The sequence below is a fragment of the Oncorhynchus nerka genome, linkage group LG27, assembly GCF_034236695.1.
Source record: "Oncorhynchus nerka isolate Pitt River linkage group LG27, Oner_Uvic_2.0, whole genome shotgun sequence".
NCBI lineage: Eukaryota > Metazoa > Chordata > Actinopteri > Salmoniformes > Salmonidae > Oncorhynchus > Oncorhynchus nerka.
This window is the reverse complement of record NC_088422.1, coordinates 43,037,413-43,052,059: the sequence shown is the minus strand read 5'-3', so window position 1 is coordinate 43,052,059 and position 14,647 is coordinate 43,037,413. Positions and strand designations below refer to the sequence as shown.

The window sequence follows — 14,647 nt, the reverse complement described above, 5'->3', positions numbered from 1 at the left end:
ATTTGAAATTCTTCAAAGTAGCACCCTTTGCCTTGATGACAGCTTTGCACACTCTTTGTATTCTCTCAACCAGCTTCATGAGGTAGTAACCAGGAATGCATTTCTTAAAAGTTAATTTGTGGAATTTCTTTCCTTCTTAATGCATTGGATCCGATCAGTTGAACCAATACTTTAACTATAATTTTGCCAAGTCGGCTAGGACATCTACCTTTTTCTTGACACAAGTAATTTTGTGGAGTGGTTGAAAAATGATTTTAAATGACTCCAACCTAAGGGTATGTAAAGTTCCGACTTCAACTGTATATATATATATAAATGTATGTATATATATAAATGTATGTATATATATATATATGTATGTATATATATATGTATATATATATATATGTGTGTATATATATATGTATGTATATATGTGTGTATATGTATATATAAATGTATGTATAGATATATATAGATATATATATACATACATACACACATATATATATATATTATATATATATATATATATATATATATATACACATATAATTAATGTGATTTTCATTAAAAATCCTACAATGTGATTTTCCAGATTTTTTTTTCTCATTTTGTCTGTCATAGTTGAAGTGTACCTATGATGAAAATTACAGGCCTCTCTCATATTTTTAAGTGGGAGAACTTGCACAATTGGTGGCTGACTAAATACTTTTTTGCCCCACTGTATATATATATATGTATATGAGAGAGAATGGCTATCAGTCACATCTTGACATAATTGTATTGCAGAATATATGACACATAAAATGTACTATGTTGCCCATGAAATGCTCTATAGATTGCAGTGATTGTATTTATCACCCCTCTTGTGTATGTTGTTTGATATCCACCTGGGTTCAGAGCTGCAGACCCAGGCAGAGTACCATGCTGCAAAGGAGATCTTAGAGAATGATCAGAAAGCTCCACAAGGTAGATGCACCCTGGGCAGGTCACTGCCCAAGCCTGGACCATCAAAGGAGGTAGGCCTACATAACTTGAGCTCAGGCAGAGAGAGAGGTGGCAAGCTTGTAGTAACCCGTGCATAGACAATATTAGCTTTGTGAAGGCATCTAATTTTTTTAATAGCCCAGTTGTACACGTCAACTTGTATATAATATGCCAGCGTGTGTGTGTGTGTGTGTGTGTGTGTAGAGTGTTGTGGAGCGGGAGAAGTGTCGACAGTGTAGTCTGATAGAGCAGCACAACAGGCTGTGGTTTGCTGTCAGGGCCAAGGAGTCACAGCTGCTGGAGATGGAGCCGGACATGAAGGTCCTGGAGCTGGACTCCATATTGGATGATGACGAGCAGCACTACGACCAGGTGACACTATATAGGGGACAGGGTGCCATTTGCGACATCCCCTTTAAAGAGCTAGCATCTCACAGACTCAATTGTTCCCAAAAACCTACTGTGGAAGAAAGCAGTGTGAACTTTCAGAACCATGGACAGCACCACACACAGTTTTGACTGCTTAGTGGAGTTAGTGTGAGAATGGCCTTGTCCATGGTGCTTAAAGTTGACATTGAGTGACCTTGACTTATTACAAGACTCAAGTGAATGATGTCTAGGATCTAGGATCCAAGCTTTTAAATTGCTCAGTCTGAGACTGAGCAGTTTAAAAGCTTGGATCCTAGATCCTAGACATCATGTTTAAGATTTTTCTTGTGTGTTGACGTTTCTGTTCTATTGTCCCCTGGTAGCGTGTGAGACAGCTGGAGAATAACCTAGAAAAGATGACCATCAAAATTACAGAGGCTGAGAGGATTCAAAAAACCTACCTGCGAGTCTGCGACCACCTACATCGGGTGTGCAACACTTACACATTCACAGATATCAGCCCTTCTTTGTGGACATTAAATCGAATTAAATTGTCAACATTGAATTCAAGTCTCCCTTGGGAGATATGCTGCAGTTAGTGTGACTATGTAGGACTGGCAGAGTTGTTTCTCAAATGGGACCCCACTACTTTTGACAAGAGCCCTATGAGCCCTGGTCAAAAGTAGTGCACTATATAGGGAATATAATCCATTTGGGAAGCAGACAAATCTAGTTCCACTGTGACCCGTGTTTGGGTCATTTGTTCCTGGTTCAGGAGGTGTGTGAGATGCCCATGGCTCTGGATCAGCTGCAGAACTCAGTGGTCGGCGGGCAGTCAGAGCTAGGAAAGGTGGCGCACATGTCTTACACCGCAGTGGCTGCAGTGGACTGCACTAAGGTAAGGCAAATCTGGGGGGCCGTTAACTTTTAGCTCCCACTTGCCCATTGTGTGCTGTTTACTTGTAAATGCTATCAATTTTATTACACACATTGGCTACATGTCTTTGTATGATTGGGAAGAAAATAAGAGAAAGAAGGTCAGGCTCATCTGAATACCAGCCATGACTCGTCATGAATTCCAGTATGTATTTTCCCACTACAATTGTATGACGTGTCTGTCTGTCTGTTTTTTTGCCACCAGAGTCAGCTGGTTCCTGTGGAGAGGCAGCTAATGGTGGAACGCAGAATGATGGAGAAAGAGTTGACTGAAAGGAGGGGAGCGAAAGAGAAGGAGGTGGAGGGTCGGCTGGAGAGAGAGAGGGAGGGAGAGTGACGGAGCAGCAGAGTAGCTCAGAAGTTGAAAGAGCAGGTGAGAGAGGAAGAGATGGAATTGAGAGACGGAGGGGGAGCTGGAGGGAGAGACAGAGGGTGAGATGGAGGAAGAGAGAAATAGGGAGGGAAAGGGAAAGAGAGGGATGGGCCTGTGTGGAACAGAGAAACAAAGAGAGAGAGAGACAAATAAAGAGTGAGAGGGATGGACCTGTGGGAAACAGCGAGAGAACAGGAGAATGTAAGAAAAGATTGAAAGTGAACATGTTAGTCAAGAGGGACACTTAAATGCCTATTGCAGTCAGTGAGTGTTGTTGTTTTATAGGGTTGGAGAGGGTCGTCTACCAGAGAAGGACTGGCTGAAGATACAGCCCCTATCAGAGGTATTACATCAGATGATCTTACACCACAGACACTTATGTATTAAATACAGTAAATATCAGTTCGCCGATGTCCAAATAGTACTCTATCTTGAAGACAGTAGTATTCTGAATCATACAGAACTTTGCATGAGCAAAGGCAATATGTAATGATATCCATATTCATCGTGTTGCCGGTTTTCAGGTGCTCACATTGTATTTCCCCATGTTCTGCATTGGGATTGATGCTGAAATGATGTGTGCCTGTGTTGTGTTCTCCCCGTGCAGCCCAGCAGACCGTCGCGGCCCCCATTACGACACAGTCCGTCTTCAAACTGGCGGAGGATATTGATGCTCTGAGAGAAGCCCTCAGCTGCACTGATCTGCAGGTATGGTGGCCCACGTGGATCATTTAGCCCTACTATATACACAACTTCTAATAAGCAACGTGTTGCCTATCATTAATCTAACGGTTTAATATAAGCCACTGTTGCAAACAGCCCTTTGTTATTTCCCATGACACATTGATGTAGTTGTTTCATTTTGTTGAGTTATGTTGCAGTAATGTCTAACCACACTGGGGTGTTGTAGTTTTCATTAAATGTAATATATTGGAGCACTTACGGTAGGTTTGACATTACAGAAAATACAAAAGGTATTCAAACACACCCTAGGCCTGGTACCTGACCCGACAGTCTCGCTGAACAAAAAGGTCATCCACACGTTGCCAGTGGTGGAAGAAGTACCCAACTGTCATACTTGAGTAAAAGTAAAGATACCTTTTTAATAGAAAATGACTCAAGTGAAAGTGAGTCACCGAGCAAAACACTACTTGAGTGAAAGTCTAAAAGTATTTGGTTTCAAATGTACTGAAGTATCAAAAGTAAATGTAATTGCTCAAATATACTGAAGTATCAAAGTAAAAGTATAAACAATTTCACATTCCTTGTATTAAGCAAACTATTTTATTTATTTACCGGCAGCCAACACTCAGACATAATTTACAAACTAAGCATTTGTGTTTAGTGAGTCCTCCAGATCAGAGGCAGTAGGGATGACCAGGGATGTCTTGCCCAGTCACGGACCAGGATGTCTTGCTCCCAGGCAGACTAAATAACTTTTTTGCCCGCTTTGAGGACAATACAGTGCCACTGACACGGCCTGCAACGAAAACATGCGGTCTCTCCTTCACTGCAGCCGAGGTGAGTAAGACATTTAAACGTGTTAACCCTCGCAAGGCTGCAGGCCCAGACGGCATCCCCAGCCGCGCCCTCAGAGCATGCGCAGACCAGCTGGCCGGTGTGTTTACGGACATATTCAATCAATCCCTATACCAGTCTGCTGTTCCCACATGCTTCAAGAGGGCCACCATTGTTCCTGTTCCCAAGAAAGCTAAGGTAACTGAGCTAAACGACTACCGCCCCGTAGCACTCACTTCCGTCATCATGAAGTGCTTTGAGAGACTAGTCAAGGACCATATCACCTCCACCCTACCTGACACCCTAGACCCACTCCAATTTGCTTACCGCCCAAATAGGTCCACAGACGATGCAATCTCAACCACACTGCACACTGCCCTAACCCACCTGGACAAGAGGAATACCTATGTGAGAATGCTGTTCATCGACTACAGCTCGGCATTCAACACCATAGTACCCTCCAAGCTCGTCATCAAGCTCGAGACCCTGGGTCTCGACCCCGCCCTGTGCAACTGGGTACTGGACTTCCTGACGGGCCGCCCCCAGGTGGTGAGGGTAGGCAACAACATCTCCTCCCCGCTGATCCTCAACACGGGGCCCCACAAGGGTGCGTTCTGAGCCCTCTCCTGTACTCCCTGTTCACCCACGACTGCGTGGCCACGCACGCCTCCAACTCAATCATCAAGTTTGCGGACGACACAACAGTGGTAGGCTTGATTACCAACAACGACGAGACGGCCTACAGGGAGGAGGTGAGGGCCCTCGGAGTGTGGTGTCAGGAAAATAACCTCACACTCAACGTCAACAAAACTAAGGAGATGATTGTGGACTTCAGGAAACAGCAGAGGGAACACCCCTATCCACATCGATGGAACAGTAGTGGAGAGGGTAGCAAGTTTTAAGTTCCTCGGCATACACATCACAGACAAACTGAATTGGTCCACTCACACTGACAGCGTCGTGAAGAAGGCGCAGCAGCGCCTCTTCAACCTCAGGAGGCTGAAGAAATTTGGCTTGTCACCAAAAGCACTCACAAACTTCTACAGATGCACAATCGAGAGCATCCTGGCGGGCTGTATCACCGCCTGGTACAGCAACTGCTCCGCCCTCAACCGTAAGGCTCTCCAGAGGGTAGTGAGGTCTGCACAACGCACCACCGGGGGCAAACTACCTGCCCTCCAGGACACCTACACCACCCGATGTTACAGGAAGGCCATAAAGATCATCAAGGACATCAACCACCCGAACCACTGCCTGTTCACCCCGCTATCATCCAGAAGGCGAGGTCAGTACAGGTGCATCAAAGCTGGGACTGAGAGACTGAAAAACAGCTTCTATCTCAACATCAGACTGTTAAACAGCCACCACTAACATTGAGTGGCTGCTGCCAACACACTGTCATTGACACTGACCCAACTCCAGCCACTTTAATAATGGGAATTGATGGGAAATGATGTAAATATATCACTAGCCACTTTAAACAATGCTACCTTATATAATGTTACTTACCCTACATTATTCATCTCATATGCATACGTATATACTGTACTCTACATCATCGACTGCATCCTTATGTAATACATGTATCACTAGCCACTTTAACTATGCCACTTTGTTTACTTTGTCTACATACTCATCTCATATGTATATACTGTACTCGATACCATCTACTGTATGCTGCTCTGTACCATCACTCATTCATATATCCTTATGTACATATTCCTTATCCCCTTACACTGGGTATAAGACAGTAGTTTTGGAATTGTTAGTTAGATTACTTGTTGGTTATCACTGCATTGTCGGAACTAGAAGCACAAGCATTTCGCTACACTCGCATTAACATCTGCTAACCATGTGTATGTGACAAATAAAATTTGATTTGATTTGATTTGATTTGGATAGTCTCTTGCTAGGTGTGTGAATTGGACCATTTTCCTGTCTTGCTAAGCATTCAAAATGTAACGAGTACTTTTGGGTGTCGGGGAAAATGTTTGGAGTAAAAAGTCATTTTCTTTAACTGCATATATACACTGTGTACATAACATTAGGAACATGTGCTCTATCCACGGCATAGACTGATTCAAATCAGATTTATTTACAAAGCCCTTTTTACATCAGCAGATGTCACAAAGTGCTTATACAGAAACCCATCTTAAAACCCCAAACAGGAAGCAATGCAGATGTAGAAGCATACTGGCTAGGAAAAACTCCCTAGGAAGGCAGGAACCTAGAAAGAAAGCTAGAGAGGCACCAGGCTCTAAAAGGTGGCCAGTCCTCTTCTGGCTGTGCCGGGTGGTGATTATAAGAGTACATGGCCAAGATGTTCAAGCGTTCATAGATAATCAAGGTGGTTATAGAGGGTCAGTACCTCAGGTCAGTACCTCAGGAGTAAATGTCAGTTGGGTTTTCATAGCTGACCAGGGGAATCCAGGTGAAAGCTATGATCCCTTATTGATGTCACATGTTAAATTCACTTCAATCAGTGTAGATGAAAGGGAGGGGACAGGTTAAAGAAGGATTTTTAAGCCTTGAGACAATTGAGACATGGATTGTGTATTTGTGCCATTCAGTGGGGGAAAGTGCAAGACAAAAGATTGAAGTGCCTTTGAACTGGGTATGGTAGTAGATGCCAGGCACACCGGTTTGTGTGTGTCAAGAACTGCAACGCTGTTGGGTTTTACACGCTCAACAGTTTCCCGAGTGTATCAAGAATGATCCACCACCGACAGCACATCCAGCCAACTTGACACAACCATGGGAAGCATTGGAGTCAACATGGGCCAGCATTCCTGTGGAAGGCTTTCGATACCTTGTAGAGTCCATGCCTCGATAAATTGAGTCTGTTCTGAGTGCAAAAGGGGGCTGCAACTCAATATTAGGAATACTGGTGCCGGTTGTCTCTCTGAGCTGAGTATGTGTCGTCTACCTTTCCACCTGTCTGTCTAGGAGCTGGAGACATGGCTGGCCTCCAGGGAGCAGCTGCACACCCAGATAACCCAGTGTGAGGAGCTGGTCAGAAAGAGCATGGAGACCCTGGCTAACCTTGAGCTCCAGTACGCCCAACTCAAGTTCAGCGCCGGACCCGGTTCCGACAGGTACAGTCGATCCACAGAAGAAAAAAAATACTTCTGTATCATCCATAGAAATAGAGGAGAAGATCTGAAGGTCCTTCAGATCTCAGGCCTCAGACCTTCTTCTCCAATGGGTTTTGCAAAAGGAGGCGAGGAGAGGGCATGCGAGGAATCGAGGAAACACAATTGAGATTCACCCTCTGTGTTTTTCTCAAGGTTTGAGCAGCTGAAGGAGGAAATGCAGGTGGAGCTTGAGCAGGAAGAGGATTGTTGCAGCCAATGGGAAGCCAAGCTGGGCAAGGCCCAATCTGTGCTGCATGGGGTGGAGCAGGGTGTCAACAACCTGTTCTTCAGGATTAGCTGTGTGCATGTCATGGTAGTCATTTTAGATGGACAGCTCAGTCTCATCTGGCCCTTTCGTGGTCACCAAGAAAAACAATCCCCTGGTCACCTATCAGCCAGAAAATGTGTTTGGGCATTCCTCAAGGCTCTGTTCTTGGACCACTACTGTTCTCATTATAGAAACTAGCCCTTGGTGATGTTATTCAGGAATAGAGAGGATTCTAAAGCAAGTGTTTTTATCTTGCTTTAGGACTCTCCCAGGCAGTTGGGGCATCTGGATGCCACCGAGAAGCTGAGGGAAATCGGTGTCCGTCTGCTCACACTGCAGACCACAGCTTCAGAGAAGACTGAGGAAAACACTGCCGACCATGAGAAGGTGACACTGGATTAATTTCCTTCCTTAGCTCTGATTGTCCTCCCCTAGCTCTCATCTCTGTCTACCTCTTCTCAGAGTCTCTCAACTCTCCCCTCAAAGATCGAGTTCTCACTTTTTCTTTCTGGTCTCACCTCTGATACTGTGGTCTCAGTTCATTCTCATCCCTTATCCGTCTCCCCTGTGGTCTCACCCTTCTCCCCTCTGGTCTCACCTCTTTGGTCTCACCCCTCTCCCTTGTTGTCTCACCATTCTCCCCTGTAGTCTCACCCCTTTCCCCTCTGTTCTTACCCCTCTCCCCTGTGGTCTCACCCCTCTCCCCTGTGGTCTCACCCCTCTCCCCTGTGGTCTCACCCCTCTCCCCTGTGGTCTCACCACTCTCCCCTCTGTTCTTACCCCTGTGGTCTCATCCCTCTCCCCTCTGGTCTCACCCCTCTCCCCTGTGGTCTCACCCCTCTGGTCTCTCCCCTCTGGTCTCACCCCTCTTGTCTCTCCCCTCTGGTCTGTCCCCTCTGGTCTCACCCCTCAGGTCTCTTCCCTCTCACCTCAGGTGTGGAGCTTCCTGGAGCAGAGCATCATGATGGAGCCCAGAAACTTCAAAAGGGCCAGCAGCCCAGTGTACAACAGCGTCTCAGAAGGTATGTTTTTTTTCTTGGATGTATTGTTCTGCATGGCTTTAAGTCTATTGTAAACAACAGCTTATTAACAGCTGGTATCCATTCCTGCATGTTTGCATAATGGCTGTTTAGTGCTTTGCTAATAGTGTTTTCTGGTTTGTTGTGTCTAATAGCTCCTCTATCACCTGCTCCCTTCTTCCGTCTCAGACACGTTCCAGTTCCGCAGTCTGGAGGAGGACTGCACCCTGTCCCGCGAGGAGATCAAGCGTCGCAGTATCCATCTGATCGAGGCCCACCAACCCAAGAAGAAAGTCCCGAGGGGCACCAAGAAGAGCTAGAGGCATGTTTCAGAGAGAAGGACCAGACAGCCTGACAGCTGTGGCCCTCTACATCCTACAGGGAGTAAGGCTGAGGAATAATAAACAGACTCATAGTATGATTTTACTTTCTTTGTTGTCTACTTCATACCTGAGTTTCTTACTGCTATGTTAAGGATCAGGGAGATTAGAGTAAGGTCTAGTTAACACAAAGTTATGTTTTTACAATCTCTCCGCCCTCTCTGCAATTAGGTAACACTTGCATACTTTGACACGGCAATTCATAAAACACATCATCTGGGATATATTCAAACTGTGGAAAAACAGTGCGCTGGAGTGCGATTGCACCTCTCATAAACCATTGGGTGGTGGCACTAAGCAGAACATTCTGAAGTGTTGAGTGTGTAAGACGGAGAGGGGGATATGGAACCATGGTTGAATATGAAAGGCAGAAGAATATGAAAGTGATGGAAGAATCTGGTGATGAGATGAACTAGTAGGGGAGTTGAAAGAAGTGGTCATCTTGCTTAATGGGTCGGTTTGATATTTCCTTTGTTTATAAGGCTATAAACATACAGAACTAATGATTCCCCCTCAGGAATAAACACACAATACAAACAGAACTTTGATTAGATAGACAGTTATTTAGGTGAAATTGGATCAGAGAGATGGAGACATGGATTGGCATGTGACTGAGAACAAGGGGTCAATATAATACTGTAATTGGGTCATGCATGGAGTAGATCAATGTGAAACATAGAGTCCGAAACTGCTTGAGGCAGGTGATACAGCGACTAGGGAGCTTCTGTATCTGGAACTAACCAAACTAAGGCTGCATCCCAAATGGCGCACCCTATTCTCTTTATAGTGCACTACAGTTGAAGTCAGAAGTTTACATACACCTTAGCCAAATACATTTACGCTCAGTTTTTCACAATTCTTGATTCAATCCTAGTAAAAAATGCCCTGTCTTAGGTCAGTTAGGATCACCACTTTATTTTAAGAATGTGAAATGTCAGAATAGAATGTGTGTGTGTGTGTGTGTGTGTGTGTGTGTGTGTGTGTGTGTGTGTGTGTGTGTGTGTGTGTGTGTGTGTGTGTGTGTGTGTGTGTGTGTGTGTGTGTGTATATACTGTATATATAAACTCAGCAAAAAAAGAAACGTCCTCTCACTATCAACTGCTTTTATTTTCAGCAAACTTAACATGTGTAAGATATTTGTATGAACATAACAAGATTCAACAACTGAGACATAAACTGAACAAGCTCCACAGACATGTGACGAACAGAAATTGAATAATTTGTCCCTGAACAAAAGGGGGTCAAAATTAAAAGTAACAGTCAGAATCTGGTGTGGCCACCAGCTGCATTAAGTACTGCAGTGCTCCTCCTCCTCATGGACTGCACCAGATTTGCCCATTCTTGCTGTGAGATGTTACCCCACTCTTCCACCAAGGCACCTGCAAGTTTCCGGACATTTCTTGGGGGAATGGCCCTAACCCTCACCCTCACCCACTGATCCAACAGGTCCCAGACGTGCTCAATGGGATTGAGATCCGGGCTCTTCGCTGGCCATGGCAGAACGACATTCCTGTCTTGCAGGAAATCACGCACAGAACGAGCAGTGTGTGCCCCCCCCCTCTCCCCGCCCCCTCTTTTTTACGCGGCTGCTACTCTCTGTATATCATATCTGAATAGTCACTTTAACTATACATTCATGTACATAGCCCCGGTTATCGTCCCAATTGAGGGGGTATCTGCATTGTGTCCCGCCACCCACCAACCGCCAACCCCTCTTTTACGCTACTGCTACTCTCTGTTCATCATGTATGCATAGTCACTTTAACCATATCTACATGTACATACTACCTCAATCAGCCTGACTAACCGGTGTTTGTATGTAGCCTCGTTACTGTATATAGCCTGTATTTTTACTGTTGTTTTATTTCTTTACCTACCCATTGTTCACCTAATACCTTTTCTGCACTATTGGTTAGAGCCTGTAAGTAAGCATTTCACTGTAAGTTCTACACCTGTTGTATTCGGCGCAAGTGACAAATAAACTTTGATTTGATTTGTATGGCTGGTGGCATTGTCATGCTGGAGGGTCATGTCAGGATGAGCCTACAGGAAGGGTACCACATGAGGGAGGAGGATGTCTTCCCTGTAACACACAGCATTGAGATTGCCTGTAATGACAATAAGCTCAGTCCGATGATGCTGTGACAATGCCGCCTACAAGCCCTCAGACCAGCCTCTCACATTCGGTTGTGGTACAGCCCGGGACCGAACCAGGGTCTGTAGTGACACCTATAGCACTGAGATGCAGCTGCATCGGGATCAGATCTCTGTAGATTCGTGACACAAAATGTGAAAAAAAAGTAAAAGGGGTGTGAATACTGTCAGCCTTCAGAAGAAAGAGAAACACACTCGATCATAAAGCATTTAAAGTCCATACATTGATTGAGAGAGCAGTAGTGATAGCTAGCAATATAAAAAAAAAAATGTGGCCCGCCTTCCTCACGTTTTCAAATAATTATTTTTCTGATGTGCCCCCCCCCTCCCTGATGTGCCCCCCCCCCCCCACTCTCCTCATCCCCCGTCCCTCCTCCACCTTCTCCTCCAAATCACAGCCTCCCATATCATCAATTTTTAAGGGGAAAACAAAGCAGTTCCCTCAGGCAGCCAGGCAGGTATGTGGGTCACAGCGCAGCGGCAAGCTGCTCCAGTCAGAGAGCCCCTCTGGCTCACATGCGTTATGTGCAGAATAAATGGCCAATTGGCCCCCGAGTAATTAAGATGTGGTGATGACGGTGACATGCTGCTCAAATCAAATCACATTTTACTGGTCACATACACATGGTTAGCAGATGTTAATGCGAGTGTGGCGAAAATGCTTGTGCTTCTAGTTCCGACCATGCAGTAATATCTAACAAGTAATCTAACAATTTCACAACAACTACCTTCTAAACACAAGTGTAAAAGAATGAATAAGAATATGTACATAAAAATATATGAATGAGTGATGGTCGAACGGCATAGGCAAGATGCAGTAGATGGTATAGGGTACAGTATATACATATGAGATGAGTAATGTAGGGTATGTAAACATGATATAAAGTGGTATTGTTTAAAGTGGCTAGTGATACATTTATTACATCAATTTTTCCATTGTTAAAGTGGCTGGAGTTGAGTCAGTATGTTGGCAGCAGCCACTCAATGTTAGTGATGGCTGTTTAACAGTCTGGCCTTGAGATAGAAGCTGTTTTTCAGTCTCTCGGTCCCCGCTTTGATGCACCTGTACTGACCTCGCCTTCTGGATGATAGCGGGATGAACAGGCAGTGGCTCGGGTGGTTGTTGTCCTTGATAATCTTTTTGGCCTTCCTGTGCCATCAAGTGGTGTAGGTGTCCTGGAGGGCAGGTAGTTTGCCCCCGGTGATGCGTTGTGCAGACTTCACTACCCTTTGGAGAGCCTTACTGTTATGTGCAGAGCAGTTGCCGTACCAGGCGGTGATACAGCCCGACAGGATGCTCTCAATTATGCATCTGTAAAAGTTTGTGAGTGTTTTTGGTGACAAGCCGAATTTCTTCAGCCTCCTGAGGTTGAAGAGGCACTGCTGCGCCTTCTTCACCGCGCTGTGGGTGGACCATTTCAGTTTGTCTGTGATGTGTATGTAGAGGAACTTTCCACCCTCTCCACTACTGTCCCGTCGATGTGGATAGGGGGCTGCTCCCTCTGCTGTTTTCAATCATCTCCTTTGTTTTGTTGACATTGAGTGTGAGGTGGCACCACACTCCGAGGGCCCTGTAGGCCGTCTCATCGTTGTTGGTAATCAAGCCTTCCTGTGTAGTGTCGTCTGCAAACTTGATGATTGAGTTGGAGGCATGCATGGCCACACAGTCGTGGGTGAACAGGGAGTACAGGAGAGGGGTGAGAACGCAACCTTGTGGGGCCCCAGTGTTGAGGATCAGCGGGGTGGAGATGTTGTTACCTACCCTCACCACCTGGGGGCGGCCTGTCAGGAAATCCAGGACCCAGTTGCACAGGGCGGGGTCGATACCCAGGTTCTCGAGCTTAATGACGAGTTTGGAGGGTACTATGGTGTTAAATGCTGAGCTGTAGTTGATGAACAGCATTCTTACGTAGGTATTCCTCTTGTCCAGATGGGTTAGGGCAGTGTGCGGTGTGATTGCGATTGCGTCATCTGTGGACCTATTGGGGCGGTAAGCAAATTGGAGTGGGTCTAGGGTGTCAGGTAGGGTGGAGGTGATATGGTCCTTGACTAGTCTCTCAAAGCACATCATTCTTCACTCAGTCAAATCAATGAGTCAAGGTTACGGTATGCAGTGTCTCTAATGGCATCCTATTCCCTAATAGTGCATTACTTTTGACCAGAGCCCTCTGTGGTCAAAAGTACAGTAGTGCACTATATAGGGAATTGGATGCCATTTGAGAGACTGACCTAATCAAGTGTATGCAGAAAACACAATGTATTGATTACTCTCCATCCAATAGGCATGGCTTTAATTTAATAGACATTTTCTATACCGTATTGACACAAACTGAAGTACTGTTGGTTAAGAGGAACTTCTAACTTCTTCCAATGTCTCATGGTCAGTCGTCCAGCTGTAAAGATCTTTCCACCAGTGCTGCTGGCTCAGCTGTGTCTGTGTAGTGGGATAACTACTCCACTGGTTTTATGGTCTGGTATTGCTTAAGGCAATAGTGCCAACAAACAAAGACAACTTCCCACACAGAAAGGAGGAAAAAGGACTACCTAAGTATGGTTCCCAATCAGAGACAACGATAGACAGCTGTCCCTGATTGAGAACCATACCCGGCCAAAACATAGAAACACAAAATCATAGAAAACAAAACATAGAATGCCCACCCCAAATCACACCGTGACCAAACCAAATAGAGACAATTAAAGGCTCTCTACGGTCAGAGCGTGACACCCATGCTTCGTTTTCAAGGGAATTTGGAAGAAATGTCAGACTAAAAGCAAGCTTCTTGATATCTCCTAGATGATCAATTCATCAACATTGATAGCCTGCTGTATTTATTTCTCTTTCTTTCTCTCTCTCTCTCTCTCAATTCAATTCAATTCAAGGGCTTTAATGGCATGGGAAACATATGTTAACATTGCCAAAGCAAGTGAAGTAGATAATAAACAAAAGGGAAATAAACAATAAAAATGAACAGTGTATCTATATACAGTGTTGTAAAGATGTGCAAATAGTTCAAGTACAAAAGGGATAATAAATCAACATAAATATGGGTTGTATTTACAATGGTGTTTATTCTTCACTGGTTGCACTTTTCTTGTGGTTACAGGTCACAAATATTGCTGCTGTGATGGCACACTGTGGTATTACACCCATTAGATATGGGACTTTATCAGAATTGGGTTTATTTTCGGATTCTTTGTGGGTCTGTGTAATCTGAGGGAAATATGTGTCTCTAATATGGTTATACATTTGGCAGGAGGTTAGGAAGTGCGGCGGCCTCTCTCAATAGCAAGGCTATGCTCACTGAGTCTGTACATAGTTGTCCTTAATCTCTCCCTCGCTCTCTCTTACAGTCATATCAGGAGAATGACCTTGACATGTTTCAAAGCTGAAGCTTGTCAAATCATAGATGTAATGAATGCTGATCTATGTCTCTTCTTCAAAACGCTTTTGTCTGAATGATGAACAGTGAAGACCTGACTCAGTGTGCAGCATTACAGATTCACCACACCCACACCTTGCCAGGTTT

General features: G+C 44.9%; 1 pseudogene; it reads left to right on the top strand.

The window, feature by feature from the left end:
• Positions 1–630: 630 nt before the first annotated feature.
• On the top strand, positions 631–10,931 carry LOC115111063 (uncharacterized; annotated as a pseudogene).
• The last annotated feature ends 3,716 nt before the right edge of the window (positions 10,932–14,647 follow it).